The 17,282-nt window shown below is 38.0% G+C and overlaps 1 pseudogene; it reads left to right on the forward strand.

Annotated features, from left to right (window-relative positions):
* Positions 1-13,275: 13,275 nt before the first annotated feature.
* LOC138813690 (EEF1A lysine methyltransferase 2-like) lies at positions 13,276-14,965 on the forward strand (annotated as a pseudogene).
* Positions 14,966-17,282: the final 2,317 nt, after the last annotated feature.

Below are 17,282 nucleotides of genomic sequence, written 5' to 3' on the forward strand. Positions count from 1 at the left end.
TATAAATGAGAAGAGTTGATGGAAATAATAACAAATATTAAAAGACAATTTGCAAGTCTATTGATATGTTGTACAACTATACAAAAGCAATTAAAATAACTTTTTTCAAAAACTCAAAACCTACCTTCCACCTACTTCAACTGGTTCTTAACAGACATCAAGACTGAGATTGTGATGGATGGCATCTTCTCATTCATGGAGTGTCCAATTTTGCTTGCCTTTACCTTTGTGCCTTTTGATCATGCTTTGAGTGACCATAACATGTTTCCTCCTCTCTATCAGATGGCACCAAAGGACACATCAATAATCACTGCCATGGTTTTCTTACCGCTTCACTTCAGCTGGAGCTGGGTGGGACTGTTGTCTACACAAGATGGGAATGGTGCATGGGCTCTTGCTGAATTGAAAGAAGTGATGGCCAAGAACAGAGTTTGTGTAGATGAGATAAACCTAGCTTCAGCAAGTGTCCTCATCATAATAATTCACTGCTAGGTTTAATGATATTGATGGAGCAAATTGTTATACATAGGAAAGTTTGAATCATGAACTCACAATGGGATTTCACCCTGAAAATGGGATATTTCATGTTAGGATCATTGCATGTACGTCTCTTTTTTACACATCATCATGTAGATCTTTCTGGATTCACAGATTTTGTCAAGACAGGTAAGCCTTCTACATATCCAGAAGACATTTTACTTGGGAGGCTGTGGTTTCTCTCTTTTAATTGCTCTGATTCTGAGTTTAACTGTGTAACATGGGACAATTGTCCTCTTGATTCCTCTTTGGATTGGCTACCTGGACACATATTTGAAATGACTATGTCTGTAGACAGTTACAATATATACAACACTATCTATGCTATGGCCCAGGCTCTCCATGAGATGCTTCTTCATCAAACAGAAGTTCAAACAATGAGAAATAGAAAAGGAGTACTACATTTCTCTGCTTAGGTAAGTTTTCTGTGTTGGAGGACACACACCATGAGATGAGCCCTTGCTATAGTAGTTCCTTACTGTATATAATTAAATGTTTCTCTATGTATTCATGTATTTCTGTATATATACACATATATATATATTATGTGTTTACATAGACACATCTATATATATGTTTGTATACCTATGTCATAAATATTATAGTTGCTGATATTAATATTCAGTATGTGAAGTAATTGTCTCAAATGTTAACCTTTTTCTTTTCTAATATCAGAAACTACTGGAAGTACAAAATTAAATGTAAATTTACATTTAAAACATTAAATATTTCATGTGCTTTTCAAAACCCTATGCAATTCTTTATGTCTCAATGTTTTTAATGTATTGTAGACATGTGTGGATATGCTCTTAAGAAAAAAAACAGGCCAGTAACAAGGATACTATAAGTTGATTTTGGCTGGTGCAGGGACTTAAACACACTGCCTGAGCTTATGTTCCTATGTCTGTTTCTTTTTATTTTCTTCAAATTTTTTTTGTGATTAAGTGGTTACATAATTTCCCAAATTTCACATTATTGTGTGATAGTGAAGCTTAGTTAATGTCACAAACACATTCTAATTTTCATGGAGCAAATTGTCAATCATGGTCTATAAAATGTATGAAGTCTATGAGCTGTGTGATACAGATATTTCTTCCACATTGGGTGATATGTACATTTCTCTTGTTTTGCATAGTATCAGCTCTTCCCGCTTTCCCACTTGTTCCCTCCCTCCCATCGCTGCCATTGAGTTGCTTAGTTCATTTTGGTCAATATCCAGTGCAGCTAATGGTTCCATCTGTTTATGTTTTTCCCTGATTCCCTCTAGTTCCGTGTCATCCTCCTCCTAGTTTCACTCTGGTGTGCACATACATACCATGCATGTGATGAGCAGCATGGGGTTATTTAGAAGTGATTCAACCAAATGTGTGGAAGTCCTTTGTTTCTTAATTCCTGTTAATTTTGTCATATCACCTAACATTTTGGATTTAACACCCACTTATCAGGGATACCACGAGCTGCTTGTCTCTTTGCACTTGGCTTACCTTGCTCAACATGTGTTTTTCTAGCTCCATCCATTTCCCTGCAAATGCCATTATTTTGTCCTTTCTAAGGGCTGCATAATATTCCATTGTTTAGGGCTGGGAAGGTGGCTCAGTGGTAGAGCGTTTGCCTTTCATGCATGAGGCCCTGGGCTCGATTCCTCAGCACCACATGAGCAAAAAAGAAAAAAAGCCAGAAGTGGCGCTGTGGTGCGCTAGCCTTGAGCTGAAGAGTTGAGGGACAGCACCCAGGCCCAGATTTCAGCCCCCCCCCAAAAAAAACATATTCCATTGTACATAGATACCACACTTTTTGTATCCATTCGTCTGTGGTGGAACATCTGGTTGTTTCCATATCCTGGCTATTGTGTAAAGTGCTGCAATAAACATGGAGGTGCATGTGTCCTTGTATACTGGTTCCTTATGTTCAGGATAGACGCCTAGAAGTGGTATGACAGGGTCATAAGGGAGGTGAATATTTCGCTTTCTGAGCACCCTTCAGACTGCTTTGCTATGTGGTTGTATAAGATTCAGGTTTAATGTTAAAGTCTTTAATTCATTTAGAGTTGATGTTGCCTCATGGTGATAGGCTGGGGTCCACTTTAATTTTCTGCATGTGGAAGCCCAGTATTCCCAGCACCAGTGGTTGAAGAGGCTGTGTTTCTTCCACTGTATGTCTTTGGCACCTTTGTCAAATATCAGCTGACTGTAGGTATGTGGTTTTATTTCTGGATCTTCTATTCTATTCCATTAGTCTTCGGGCCTGTTTTTGTGCCAGGGCCATGCTGTCTTTGTTATAATGGCTCTTAGTAGTGATTGAAGTTAGGCATTGAGATCCCTCCCATGTTGTCTTTTTTTCCCTAGAATTATTTTGCCTATTCTAGGTCTTTTGTTGTTCCATATGAATTTTTGGACTGTTTTCTGTATTTCAGAAATGTGCGTCATTGGGATTTTGATAGGAATTGCATTGAATTTGTATATTAATTTTGGCATTATACCATTTTCACTATATTGTCTGCCTATCCAAGAGCATGGAAGGTCTTTCCATTTCCAAGTGTCTTCTGCAATTTCTTTCTTTAACTTTTATAATTTTCCTTAAATCGTTCTTTTACATCTTTGTTAATGTTAATTCCTATATATTTTATACTTTGGGAGGTTATTGTGAATGAGGTTGCTTCTTTATTTACGTCTCTGCTTGTAGATTGTCAGTGTACAGAAAGGCGACTGATTTTTTCTGGGTTGATTTTGTATCCTGCTACTTTGCCGAAGTGATTTATGATTTCTAAGAGTTTGGGGATGGAGATTTTGGGATAGTGAAGGTATAGTATCATGTCATCTGCAAAAAGGGATAGTTTAACTTCTTCTTTTTCTGTGCAGATCCCTTTATGTATTTTTCTTGCCTTATTGCCCTGGCTAAGGGTTCCAGTACTATATTGAAGAGGAGTGGAGACAGTAGGCATCCTTGCCTTGTTCCTGATTTTAGGAGAATTGATTGTAGCTTTTCCCCATTAAGTATAATATTGGCTATTGGTCTGTGGATTGGACTTTTATTGTTCTAAGGAATGTTCTTTCTATTCCTATTTTCTCCAGAGCTTTTAACAAGATTGAATGTTGTGTTTAATCAAAAGCCTTTTCTTCATCTGTGGACATAATCATGTGATTCTTGACCTTGGTTCTGTTGATGTGTTGGATTACATTTATTGACTTACGTATGTTAAACCATCCCTGCATCTCTTGGATGAAGCCTATCTGGTCATAGTGTATGATTTTTTAAAACGTGTTTCTGGATTCTATTAGCTAGAATTTTGTTAAGGATCTTTGCATCGTGTTCATCAAGGAAATTGGTCTGCAATACTCTATTGGTTGGGTCTTTGCCTGGTTTTGGGATGAGTGTGATATTGGAATAGTAGAATGAATTTGGGATAGTACCTTATTTCTCTTTCTCTAAAGAACTTGAGGAGTATGGATATTAATTCTTCTTTAAAGGTCTTATAGAATTCTGTTGTGAATCCACCTGATCCTGGGTTTTTCCTTCTGGGAAGATTTCTGATTGCTTCCTGTATCTCCTTGTAAGATATTGGCTTATTTAATTGATTTACTTCTTTGCTCAGTTTAGACAACTTGTATTTCTCTAAAAATGCATCAAGTTCTGCCAGGTTTTCTTTCTTTTTGGGGGGGGGTCATGGGGCCTGAACTCTGGGCCTGGGTGCTGTCCCTCAGCTCTTCAGCTCAAGGCTAGCACTCTACCTCTTGAGCCATAGCGCCACTTCTGGCTTTTTTCTTTTTGCTTATGTGGGGCTGAGGAATCAAACCCAGGGCCTGGAGCATGCAAGGCAAGCGCTCTACCACTGAGCCACCTTCCCAGTCACCAGGTTTTCTTTCTTTAGAGAGTATAACTTTTGAAAATAGTATTTTAAAATTGTTTGGATATACTGGATATTTTTGATTTTTCCAGTGGCACCCCTGTTCTTGTTAATGTGGGTTTCCTCTCTTCTTTTCTTAATCTTGCCAATGATCTATCAATTTTATTGATTCTTTCAAAGAACCAACTTTTTGTTTTATTAATTTTGTCTATGATTTTGCTATTCTCTATTTCACTAATTTCCTCTGTTAGTTTGATTGTGTGCCTCCATCTAGTTACTTTAGGTTGCATTGTTTCATGTTTTTCTAGGCATTTTAATTGCAACATGAGATTATTTACTTGGTCTGTCTCTATTTTCTTGATGTGGGAACTGAGGGCTATAAATTTGCCCCTCAAGACTGCTTTTGCTGTGTCCCACAAGTTTCTTTGTGATGTGTCTTCATTTTCACTGAAAATAAAGTTTTAGGAAGTTTCTAATTTCTTCTGTTACCCAGGTATTCCTTAGAACTGTGTTGTTCAAATTCCATGTATTTGAGTAATTTCTGCAGTATGCTTTGTTATTGAGAACTAGCTTGATTCCACTACGGTCAGATAGGATACAGGGGATTATGTCAATCCCCTTGTATTTGTTTAAGTTCCTTGCATGAACTACGATATGGTCTATTTTGGAGAAAGTTCCATGAGGTGCTGAGAAGAATGTGCACTGTGTTGTTTTAGGGTGAAATACTCGGTAGATGTCAGTTAGTTCCACTTGAAGTATGGCCTCATTAGTTCAGTAGCTTCTTTGCCAAACTTCTGGTTGGTAGATCTGTCTTTGGGGAGAGTGGGGTGCTAAAGTCTCCTAATATTATCGTATTGGGACTTATTTTATTCTGTAAGTTTGAGAGTATTTGCTTAACATATTTTCATGCTACAATGTTTGGGGAATATCAGTTGATGATGGTAATATTCTCTTCTTGGATTGTTCCCTATATTAATATGTAGTGTCCTTCCTTGTCTTTTTGTATTGATTTTAATGAAAAGTTTAGTTTGGCAGATATCAGGATTGCTACACTTGCTTTCTTCCTGGGGGCATTTGATTGGTAGATCCTTTTCCAACCCTTCACTCTGAGTTTGTTTGTATGTTTGGCTGGGAGGTGGGTCTCCTGAAGGCAACAGATGGATGGTCATGTTTTCTGATCCAATCTGCAGTTCTTTTTCTTTTGATTGGTGAATTAAGACCGTTAATATTAAGAGATACTATAGGGAGATGCCTTGTAGTCCCTGTCATTCCCTATTTTCCTAAATTTTTCTTCTTTCCTTTCCTCTTGTGCTTGCTCAGTTAGACTTCTATTAATGGCTGTCTGGTGCGGGTCCCCGTTCCTGGTTGTTTTCTTCAGATTGTGTTCCTCCTCTTAGTATTCTTTATAATACTGGCTTACTGTTTATGCATTCATTTAGTTTTTCTTTACTATTAATTTTTTTTCTTTTATGCATTTGTTTCTAACGCATTTATAAGATTATTTCTTTGTTGCTTTTTATGTCCCTCCCCCACAGTATAACCCCTGTTTTCACTATATTTGATGTCGGTATAATTGTGGAGGGGAAGAGGAAAAACAAGTCGTTTAAATAAGGATACAGGTGGACCCGTTGCAACAATGAGAAGTACAAGTTGTCATGTCGAAAACAAACTTTACAACTTTGGTGGGGGGGGAGGATTGGGTATGGGGGCGGGAGGAGGCAGGGAAGGGATGTGACAAAGGAGGAGGCTGCAATGCTTGATAAGAAATGTTCTCATTATCCTGCCCTTGTAATTGTAACCCCTCTGTACAGTATGTTCATAATAAAAAATAAAATAAAAATTTTCAATTATCCATCAAATGTGAATTCTAGGTTTGCAGATATATCAGTCTGGGTTGGCAGTTATTGGCTCTCAGGGCTCATATGGAACTTTCCCAGGCCTTTCTTGCACTCAGTGTCTGTGTGGAGAGATCTGCAGTGATTCTTTTTTTCCCCATTGTTAATATAGCTCCTCCTTCATTTTTGCTGCAGGAGGATTGTTTCCTTATTATTCAGATCTATCATTTTTACTATAATGTGTCTAGAAGTGTTTCTCCTGGGATCTTGCTTGTTAGGTGTTCTATACGCTTCTATTATGAAGGTAAGATATTCTTTTTTGAGATGGAGGAAATTTTCACAGAGTATCTTGTTGAGTAGGTGTTGCATTCTCTTTCTTTGATATTCCTCATCTTCATCCACTCCAATTATATGAAGGTTAAATTTCTTGGCATTATCTGCTTGTTCTTGGATTTCCTTTTGACAAAATTTCAGTGATTTTTTCATATGTGTGATTTTTTGGTACAGTTGATATATTCTGTCTTCTGTATCTGACACTCTACATTCCGTTCACTCTGTTAACTATGGCTTCCATTATGGTTTGCATGGAAAAAATGGACTCATTTATGGATTCAATATTGGTTCTCAAAGTAGTAATCTTAGCTCTTAATGAGGTGTGTACTGTGTCTATTTTTGTACTAATCTCACCTCTTAGTGAGGTCTGTACTGCCTCTATTTTTGCATGCACCTCCTGTTTGATACCCTGTGTTCTTTAAATTTCTGGTCTATTCCTCACTTTGATTCTTGAGTCATTGCCTCCAGCATCTCCTGGATGTAGCTTTTGTCTTCCATTCCTGCTTTGCTCCCACTGGGGCTCTCTCCTGGATGGCTGCTGGTTTTTGTGGGTAGCTTGCTATCCTGGGTATTGATAAACCTTGTAATTTTTCTCTGTGATTTTCACAAGGGGATTCAGGGATTATTGGAGACAAATCTGATATTTTGTTTTGGTCAATAGGTGTCTGTCTTTTCTTGATTGCTGTTTCTGTGCTGGTAGAGAGAGTCTGTATCTGGTCTCAGTTCTGTTGGGGCCTGACCCCTAGCTGCTGGTCTGACCCACATAGTGTTCTCAGCTCTCTGCTGTAGATCGCTGGCAGTTCCCACCTTTAGAATAGTTGAGCAGCTTAGAGTGCTCCTGTTTACTCCTCCAGGTGCTCTTGGCAAGATAGGATGTGCTGCATGTACTTTCCAAGTTGCTAGAGTTTCTCTGAACTCCTGATGATTTTGGGGGGGGGGGGTTGGCCAGTTTTGGGCTTCAATTCTGGGCCTGGGCACTGTCCCTCAGCTCTTCAGGTCAAGGCTGGCACCTTACCATTTAAGCCACAGCACCACTTCTGGCCCTTTCTGCTTATGTGGTGCTGAGGAAATAGATCCAGGGCCTCATGCACACAAGACAACCACTCTTTTGATGAAGCTGATCTCCAGACTATTATCAGGTGCTGGCAACCTATTCCTATTCCCAGCCTAGGATATATGGATCAGTTCTGGTGGGGTTTGGGCTTCTGGTTCTCTTGTCCTGGACCCCCAAGTGTTTGGCTGTCACAGGCATGAATCCCAGCAGTTGCAGTTCCCTGTTTTCCCCTTCTGCTTAGGCATATGTTCAGCTTCTGACTCCAGTTGGAAGGAGTTGGTTGTGTTGCTCAGGCACCAGAACCCTAGGCCTGTTCCTGGCCCCCTGCCTGGGCTCACCAGTTGGAACAATGCTGCTGTGTATCCCACCTAGGTTATGCAGCCTGGAGTACAGAGTTCAAGTTTCTTCCACGGTTGGCTGTTTTGACCCATGAGTATTGTTCCTGGCTTGGCCATTTAAACTCCCTTCCAGGGGTGCTCTTGCTCTATCCTGGCCAGCTGGGTGTGCTCCATGGGCTGGTGGAGCTCTTGAATAGTTCCCAGTTTTAGTGGGTCCTGTGGTCCAGGTGTTGTAGTAGGGGTCTGGGGGTTCTGGCCAGCTCTGGTCTCCTTTGAGGGATACACTGTCCCCTGCAGGGTACTCACCCTGGAGCTAGTTGATGTTTCTGTTTGATGTAGGTTGTTGGTTGCCATTGCAATCAAAGTTCAGTTGAGATGATTTGGGGCTGGGCAGGGCAGTGGTGGCTTGGTATGTTTCTCCTCTGTCTCCGCCTCAGTTGATGCTGTTCTGTGCACCTCAGGATGAGCCTCCAGCCTCTGGCTGAGGGGTGGGGGAGAGGACTCCGTGCAGGTTCTGAGCACTTGTGTTTCTCTTCTGTCTCTGCTTCCATTGATGCTGTTTGAGACCTTGCCGTGAGATGGGCCTCCAGCCTCTGGCCTAGAGGTGGGGGAGGTGTCTCCATGACGGTTCCATGTGTTGGAGTTTGTCTGTTTGCGCTCTCCAAATCAGCACCAATAGCTTGCAGGTCTTCTGCTCTGGTATTCTGTGGGTGTTCCATTCAGTTCTGGGGTTCCTGCCATGGGGTCGAGTGGCTTTGGTGGGATTGAGCCTTTCTGCTAGGAGAGTGAGGGGTTGGAAGTGGGATCTTTGTGCAGGCTCCCAGCTTTGAGGTTTCTCTGTTCATCGCTATCAGATCAGAGGGTCTTAAACTGGTACCTCAGGCGTCTTATGTGTGGGTGATCTGCAGACGACCCCCTGTGTCTCTGGGACTCTGTTAGTCCCCACTGAGACAGTCTAACAGGGCTTGGGACACTGCTGTGCAGCCAGTAAAAGTTGGGGAAGGGGTCTTCTTGCTACCCTGTTCTGACATACTTTCACTTCTTTCTTTCTTTATTGTTTTTCTCCCACCTCCTTTTCTTCTCTGGGTGTTTGTTTTTTGCTCTTGTGGGTCTCTTGGGGAGATGAAGCATTGAAACTCAAACTCTCTTTTTGGTTGAAGAGAGCTGTGGCATTTCCCTACTGCTCCATCACCATCTTGGTGCCCCAACAGCATTGGAATTTTAAAGGGAAATGAGTCTAGGTGTTTCCTTTTAGATTGGGTGTTTCAAAAATATTCCTTCACATGAATCGAAATTGGAGAAGCTTCCTGTTCCATCCCTTCTCTGATTATATCTACATCTATCTATCTATCTATCTATCTATCTATCTATCTATCTATCTATCTATCTATCTATCTATTTATCTATCTAGTAAAGATACTGTACAGATGATTACATTTAGATAAGCAAAGTAATGAGTCCATTTCTTATAGAGCATTGTTATCCCTTCCTTTGTTTTTCTCCTATCATCCCTTTCCTCCCCACCTCCAGACTCCTCTTTCTCCTCTTACCCCCAATGTTGTAAAGTGTCTTTCTTCTACATGCTCTGGTTTTCAAGATTGATAGTGGACTTTGATACCTTAGGTAGAATTTCCTTTAGACACAATTTGAGGCTGTGGCCTAAATTTTGTTGAGAAATTTTGCATCGATTTCCGTCAAAGAAATAGGTCTATAGTTCTCTTTCTTTGACGAGTTCCTGCCTGGTTTGGGCATGAGGATTATGATGGCTTCATAGAAAGAGTCCGATAATAAACGTTCACTTTCAATTTTATTGAAGATTTGGAGGAGTATTGGTGTGAGTTCTGGTTTGTGGGCCTTGTAGAATTCAGCTGTAAATCCACAGGTTCATGGGTATTTCTTGGGTGGTAGGTCTCCTATTGCTGATTCTTTTTTGATGCTTGATATGGGTCTGTTGAGTTGATTTAAATCATCTTTGTTTAGTTTTGCTATGATGATATTTGTTACAAAATAGTCCATTTCTTGCAAATTATCAAATTTATTAGCATAAATATATGAGGAGTATTACCTTATAATGTTCTAAATCTTGTTTTTTTTTCCTGTGGTAATTTTTCCATTCTCATCTCTGAGTTTGCTTATATGAGTGTGTTCTCTTTTTTCATGGTAAGATTTGCTAAGGGTCTGTCAATCTGGTTAATAGTTTTTTTTAAAAAAACAACTTCTTCTTTTGTTGATACTTTCTATGTTTTTCTGGATTTTAATTAATTTAATTCTGATTTAATTTTAATTATTTGTTTCCATCTACTGGATAGGGATTTAGCTTGTTGCTCTTTTGCAAGGAGCTTCAGGTGAGTCATTAAATTATTTGTTTCAAATGTCTCCAATTTGTTGATATAGGAACTCAGAGCTATAAACTTGCCTGTGAGTATTACCTTTGGTGTGTCTCAGAGGAGCTAGGTAATTTTTATTGAATATCATGAACATTTGAATTTCTTTCCTAATCTCTTCCATTACCCACTGGTGGTTCAAGGGTGTGTTGTTCAGCCTCCATATTTTACAGGAATTTCTTTGGTGGTTTTTTGGTTTTGAGTTTTAATTTAATTACCTGTGGTCGGAGAGAATGCAAGGCATAATTTCATTGTTTCTGAATTTGGACAAATTTGGCTTGTGACTTAGAATGTGGTCTATGCTGGAGAATATTTCATGTGCTGCTGAGAAATATTCTCTGATAATGCTGTGTGAAATATTTTGTATATGTTGGATAAGTCTGGTTGATTTTTGCAATTGTTTAGATCTCAGGTTTCTCTATTGAGTTGTTGCCTGGTTGAACTATCCAGGGAAGTGAGGGGTGTGTTAAAAATCTCCAACAATGAATGTCTTTTGATCTATGTGAGATTTGAAGGAAAGCAGTGTTTCTTGGATAAATTTGAGTACTCCATTTTGGTAACTAGATATTTAGAATTGTAATATCCTACTAAAAAAGAGATCCCTTAATTACTCTGTAATGACTATTTCTCTCTTCTCATTAATTTTAATTTGAAGTCCATTTTATCAGATATTAGGATTTCAACTCCACTCTGTTTATGGGTGCTGTTTGCTTTGTAGATTTTATTCCAGATTTTCAGTTTCAGAATATTTTTGTTTTTTTTTTTGTGGGCTAGGTGTGTCTTGAAGGCAGCAGATACAAGGATCTTGCTTTTTGATCCAACTAGATAGTCCATAACATTTAATTGGGGAGTTAAGTCCATTAATATTTAGAGCTAGGACTGAGAGGTGTTTGATAGTTACTGCCATGTTGTCCACTTTCTTGTGGCTGTGCCAATTGGGTTCTTTCTACGATTCTTGGATTCTCTGTTTGGGGGATAGTTCTTGGCCTTTATTGTGCTTTTGTTGGTTTTCTTTGTGTAGGACATTTTTAAGTATCTTTGGTAGGGCTGGTTTGGTGGATATACATTGTTTTAGATTTTCTTTCCTATGGAAAGTTTTTATTTGACCTTCCATTATGAAGGAGAGTTGAGGTGCATAGAGGAATCTTGGTTGAGAGTTATTTGTCTTTAGGGTATGGCATATATCATTCCAAGCTCTTGCTTTAATTGTCTATGCTGAGAAATCTGAAGTTATTCTGATTGGTTTCTCTTCATAGGTAATTGATCTTTTCTCCTTGATAGCTTTAAGTATCCTTTCCTTGGTCTGAATTGATCCTATGCAAATTATAATGTGACAGTGGGATGTCCTGTTCTGTTCTGGTCTATTTGGGGTTCTAAAGGCTTCTTGTATCTGAATAGGCCTACCTTTTTACATGTTTGGTAAGTTCTCTGCTAGGATCCTGTTAAGTTAATTTCCTAGACCATTAACTTCTGTCTCTAGGAGCTCCTCTACACCTATTATCCTCAGATTAGGCCTTCTGATGTTGTCTTCTAAATGTTGAATTGATCTATTATATTTTTTGGATTTGTCTTGAATAGTTGTCTGTTCTTTCTCTACAAGATATAGGCGATTTTCAATCCCTGAGATTCGATCTTCTGCATGGTCTCTCCTACTGTCAATACTTTCTACTTTCTTTTTTAATCTCTTTTCCTTCTAATTGGTCGGCTTTTATAGCTTCAAATTCTTCATTTGACCCTTCTTTTAGAACTTGTATGGACTTTTTACTTCCTTAATTTATTTTCAGTGTTCGTTCTCAAATCCCTTAGTTGATTGTTTATGTTTTCATTGGAATCCCTTTCCTTCTTTTGTGCTCCATTCAGCATTTCCTTTGCTGCCTCCCTGGGTTCTTTTGTTGTCTGTTTGTGGATTCCATGAATGCTTCCAATAAACTTTGTCTATTCTCATCTGGTCATGCAATTCCTGTATTAATCTTTGATTAGCTTCCTCTTGCTCAAAATATTCCTGTATTAATCTTTGGTTAAACTCATTATGCCCATGGGATTCCTATATTATTCTTTAGCCTCATCACATTCACACAATGTCTGTATTAATCTTTGTTTAGCTTCATCATGCACATGCTTTTCCTTATCCCCCTCACTCATTTCCCTATCATACTCAGAGTCTGTTACAGGCTTTCCAAATTTTCGTTCAGCATGTTTACAAATAGTGTTTATAGAGCATTGTGCAAAATCTTCTCTGGATTATTCACTAACTGACCTTTCACCTGATTATCATGAGCAGGAGTTGAGATACTTGGCATTGCCATTTTTCTTTTGTTTCTCCATATTGTGTTGCCCATTTAGTATGAAAGCAAAACCAATTTTGTGTTAGAACACTATTTTTAAGCAAGCATCAACCAGAACCATGTAGTTGCACAGATTGTTTGACACACTGAAAATGAGTACATATACAATCTATTTTAACAGATACAATCTAGTTCAACATCAAACAACTATGGATCAATGGACTACAAATGTCAAAGAAGGAGTCAGCAGAACAGAAACTAATATGTTTAGGGAGCATTGTGGAGAGAAAATAAGATAAGAGGAATGTGAGGAGGGAAAAATGGAGAAGGAATTTAACCAAGATGTAAATTCAGAGACAAGAAGCAGGTAGAAGGAAAGGAGGAGAGAAATAAAGAAGCAAGAAAAATGGGGAAAAAATTAAAAAATTAAAAATTATATAAGTACAAAGAAGTATTATGGAGAGAGGAAAAGGATGGAACGAAAGGATGAGAGAAAGTAAAAAGGACAAATGAAAAAATTAAAACATAAAACATTTAAAAATTATATAAGTAAAAAGAAAAAATCCTACTATTAAAGGAGTTTAGGCTGAGTGTGAATTGAGTAATCAATTTCTAATTTATGGATACACATGCACATAATGAATGATAAAGTCTAATATTCGAAGATGGGTATATTCATGGGGATGAGCAGCACAGCAATTAAGTCATACAAAACTACCCAAAAAAATAAAAAAGAAAAAGAGTAAAAAGATTATAAAAACACACACAGCTAAAACAAAAACGATGAAAAAATAACTTTTTTAAAATTTTGAAAAATTAGGAAGTAAAAAGAATACTTTGATTTTTTTCTTGTGTCTCCTATGTCCACATCCAGTCTCTTGGTGGAGTTTCTCATTTGCTTCTGGTTTTGTTTTTCCTGTGGCTTGACTGGGTTTTTTGTTTTGGACTTTTTTATTATAATAATACTGTACAGAAAGGTTTAATTACATGAGCAAGGTAATGAGTACAATTACTATGCGGCATTGTTGACTCCTCCTTTATTTTTCCCCTTCCAACAACCCTTCTGTCTCACCTTCACAATTTTTCCCACCCCTCCCTGCCAAAGTTGTAAAGTTCATTTTCAACATTGTGTCTTGTATATCTCCTTGTTACAAAGGGTCAGGCTGTATACTTGTTTAAGCATTTTGTTTTTTCCCTTCCCCTCTCTGAATGAGAGAATTGTATGTACAAGATGCAGTGAAGATCAGAGCACCACGCAAGATGAGTACCGTGGGGACAGTAACAGCATTTTGGCTGCCGTGTGGTCCTGACGAGGCAGTCCCATCGCGGGTGGCTTTGTCTCATTGGCGCTGATGACCCAGGAGCATTGGGACGCTGTCCATGAGAAAGAACTTCAAATGTTCCAAGAATATGGAGATACAGGAGAAATCTGGTTTGGGAAAGAGAGTGTAATCGACTAATAAGGTGGATACGCAAGCACAAGATCCTATCGGATGCTTCAGTACTTGATGTCGGAAATGGAAATGGTGTTTTCCTAGTTAAAATGAATCCTTAGATATGTATTTTAATGGTTTTTTTTCCTTTCATGGATTTGTTTCTTAAGCATTTATAAGATTATCTCTTTGTAGCTTTGTATGTCCCTCCCCCACAGTATAACCCCTGCTTTCACTATATTTGATGTCAGTATAACTTGTAGTGGAGATACAGGTGGACCTGTTGCAACAATGAGAAGTACAAGTAGTCATGTCAAAAACGAGCTTTACAATGTTGGTGTGGGGGGTGGAGAAGCGGGGAGGATTGGGTGGGGGGGTGAGGGGGAGGCTGGGAAGGTATGTGAAGGGTAAACAAAGGAGGAGGCTGCAATGCTTGATAAGAAATGTACGCATTAACCTGCCCATGTAATTGTAACCCTTCTGTACAGTGTGTTCACAAAAAATAAATTAAAAAAAAGAAAAAAAATTGCAAAACTCGGTTTGTGCATATTCCTGGAATTGATTACTCACCTTCAATTCAACTTTCTAGCAGTAAAGAGAAAGAAGGGCTATCTAAAATAAAGTTGAAGGTAGAATAATTTTTGAATCTTTCCACAAGCTTTCTGGATTTCATATTTGTGTTGACAAAGGGACTTTTGATGCCATAAGCGTTAATCCTGACAATGCAGCTGAGAAGAGGAAGCAGTATGTGAAATCTATCTCTGGGGTGTTTAAAGTAAACGGCTTTTTACTGATAACTTCTTGTAATTGGATCAAGAAAGAATTGCTGGATGAATTCTGCAAAGGATTTGAAATTTTTGAAGAGCTGCCAACACCCACTTTCAGCTTTGGAGGTAGACATGGAAACAGTGTACATCATTAGTTTTACAAAAAACTTGAGACTTCCTTGGACAAATTCAGATATCTTTTTAAACAAAGTGACACAGCAAAACATCCTGTCACAGAAATTATAAGTTGAAATAAATGCTTAGTAAGTATGGAGGATACACATGTTGGAATACCTTTAATAGAAAAAGAAATGACCTAAAAAAAATCATGAGCATATGCATGACTGGCATTTACAGATTGACCAAGTTTAATTATGAATATTCTTTTGGATTTGAGATGTTATTTTTTTTTATTTTTAGCTCAGTATAATGTCCTGTAATTTCTGACCAGTTAAAAGCATGAAAGTAGTAAACAAATATTCAAAAAAAAAAAAAGATGCAGTGAAAACCGGAGTTACACCATGGGGGAGAAACACAAAGAAACAAAAAAATCACATGGTAAAACATAAATATGTTAGAAACAATAGCAAGAAAAAAAAATTGTGTTCTTAATTTGGTGTTCATTTACCACAGGTAAGATATGGAACCGTCCCAGATGCCCCTCAGTAGATGAATGGATCTAGAAAATATGCTATACATACACAATGGAATTCTATGCCTCCATCAGAAAGAATGGCATTGCCCCCTTTTGTCAGGAAATGGAAAGACCTGGAAAAAATTATGTTAAGTGAAGTAAGCCAAGCCCAAAGAAACATAAGTCCCATGGTTTCTCTTATTTGCAATAACTAGTATATGTCTGAGAAAAGCAGAAAAGGTCAGATAAGTTTATATTAGGCAAAATGAATCCCAAGATAAGGATTTAAATGTTTTTTTTCCTTGTGATTATTTCTAACATATTTATAAGATGACTTCTTTATTGCTTTGTATGTCCCTCCTCCACGGTGTAACTTCTGCTTTCAATGTATTTCATGTTTTTATAATTTGTGGAGGGGAAGGGAAAGAACAAATTGTTTAAATAGGGATAAAGGTGGACACATGGCAACAATGAGATATACAGGACACTATGTCAAAAAATGAACTTTAAACTTTGGCCAGGAGAGGGGATAGTGTGGAAGGCATGGGGAGGATGGGAATAGATGGGAAGGGGAAACAAAGGAGGAGGCAACAATGCTTGATATGAAATGTACTCATTACCTTGCCCATTTAATTGTAATCCCTCTGTACAATATTTTCACAATAAAAAAACAAAAAAATCATCTTATATGGTCATATGTACATAGCGCTTTAACTTTTGTGCTTTTCCTAGATATATGCTAATTATTGCAAATAAGGGAAAACATGAGACTTATGTCTCTTTGGACCTGGCTTACTTCACAATATAATTTTTTCAAGTCTTTCCACTTCCTAACAAATGGGGTGATGCCATTGTTTCTGATAGAGGCATAGAAATCCATTTCATATCTATATATACATATATAGATAAATACATATATCTATATATCTCTATATATGTATCTATACATATAGATACATAGATATATACATATATATAGATACATATATGTACCTTTATATATAATATATATGTATCTACATCTATATTTATATTGTTTTTGTTTTGGGGGGTCCGGTCATGGGCCTGAACTCTGGACTTGGGCACTGTCCCTCAGCTCTTCAACTCAAGGCTAGTGCTCTACCACTTGAGCCACGGCATCACTTCAGGCTTTTTCTCCTTATGTGGTGCTGTGAAATCGAACCCAGGGCCTCATGCATGAAAGGCAAACGCTCTACCACTGAGCCACCTTCCCAACCCCATGTACATATACATGTATATATATATATATATATATATATATATGTATATACATACATATATATATATGTATATATATATCACATTTCCTTGATCCATTAATCTACTGAGGGGCATTTGCATTGGTTTCATATCTTAGTAAATAATGCTGTGATAAACATAGTTGTGCTGGGAGCCTTGGTATGGCCTTGTTTGTGATCATTTGGGTAAATGCCCAAATGTGGGATTGCAGCATCATAGGGGAGCTTTATGGGAGTCATTTGAGGAACCTCCATATTGCTTTCCAAAGTGTTCGAAAAAGTTTACACTACAACCAACAACTACCACCCAAAGCAGGTTTCCCTTTTGGCCACATCCTATCCAGCATCTGTTTTTATTAGATTGCTTGATTATAGCCATTCTAACTGGGGTGAGGTGGAATCTCAATATTGTTTTGATTAGTATTTCTTTTATGGCTAGAGAAGTTGAACATTTCTTCGTGAATCTATTGGCCATTTTTATTTCCTCTTCAGAGAAGTTTCTCTTTAAGCCTTTATCCCACTTATTTATCGGGCAGTTGTTCCTTTGAGTATTTGTTATTTGGGATTTAATTACTTTAG

The sequence above is a fragment of the Dipodomys merriami genome, unplaced genomic scaffold (assembly GCF_024711535.1).
Source record: "Dipodomys merriami isolate MVZ:Mamm:240054 unplaced genomic scaffold, mDipMer1.0.p SCAF_6, whole genome shotgun sequence".
Lineage (NCBI taxonomy): Eukaryota > Metazoa > Chordata > Mammalia > Rodentia > Heteromyidae > Dipodomys > Dipodomys merriami.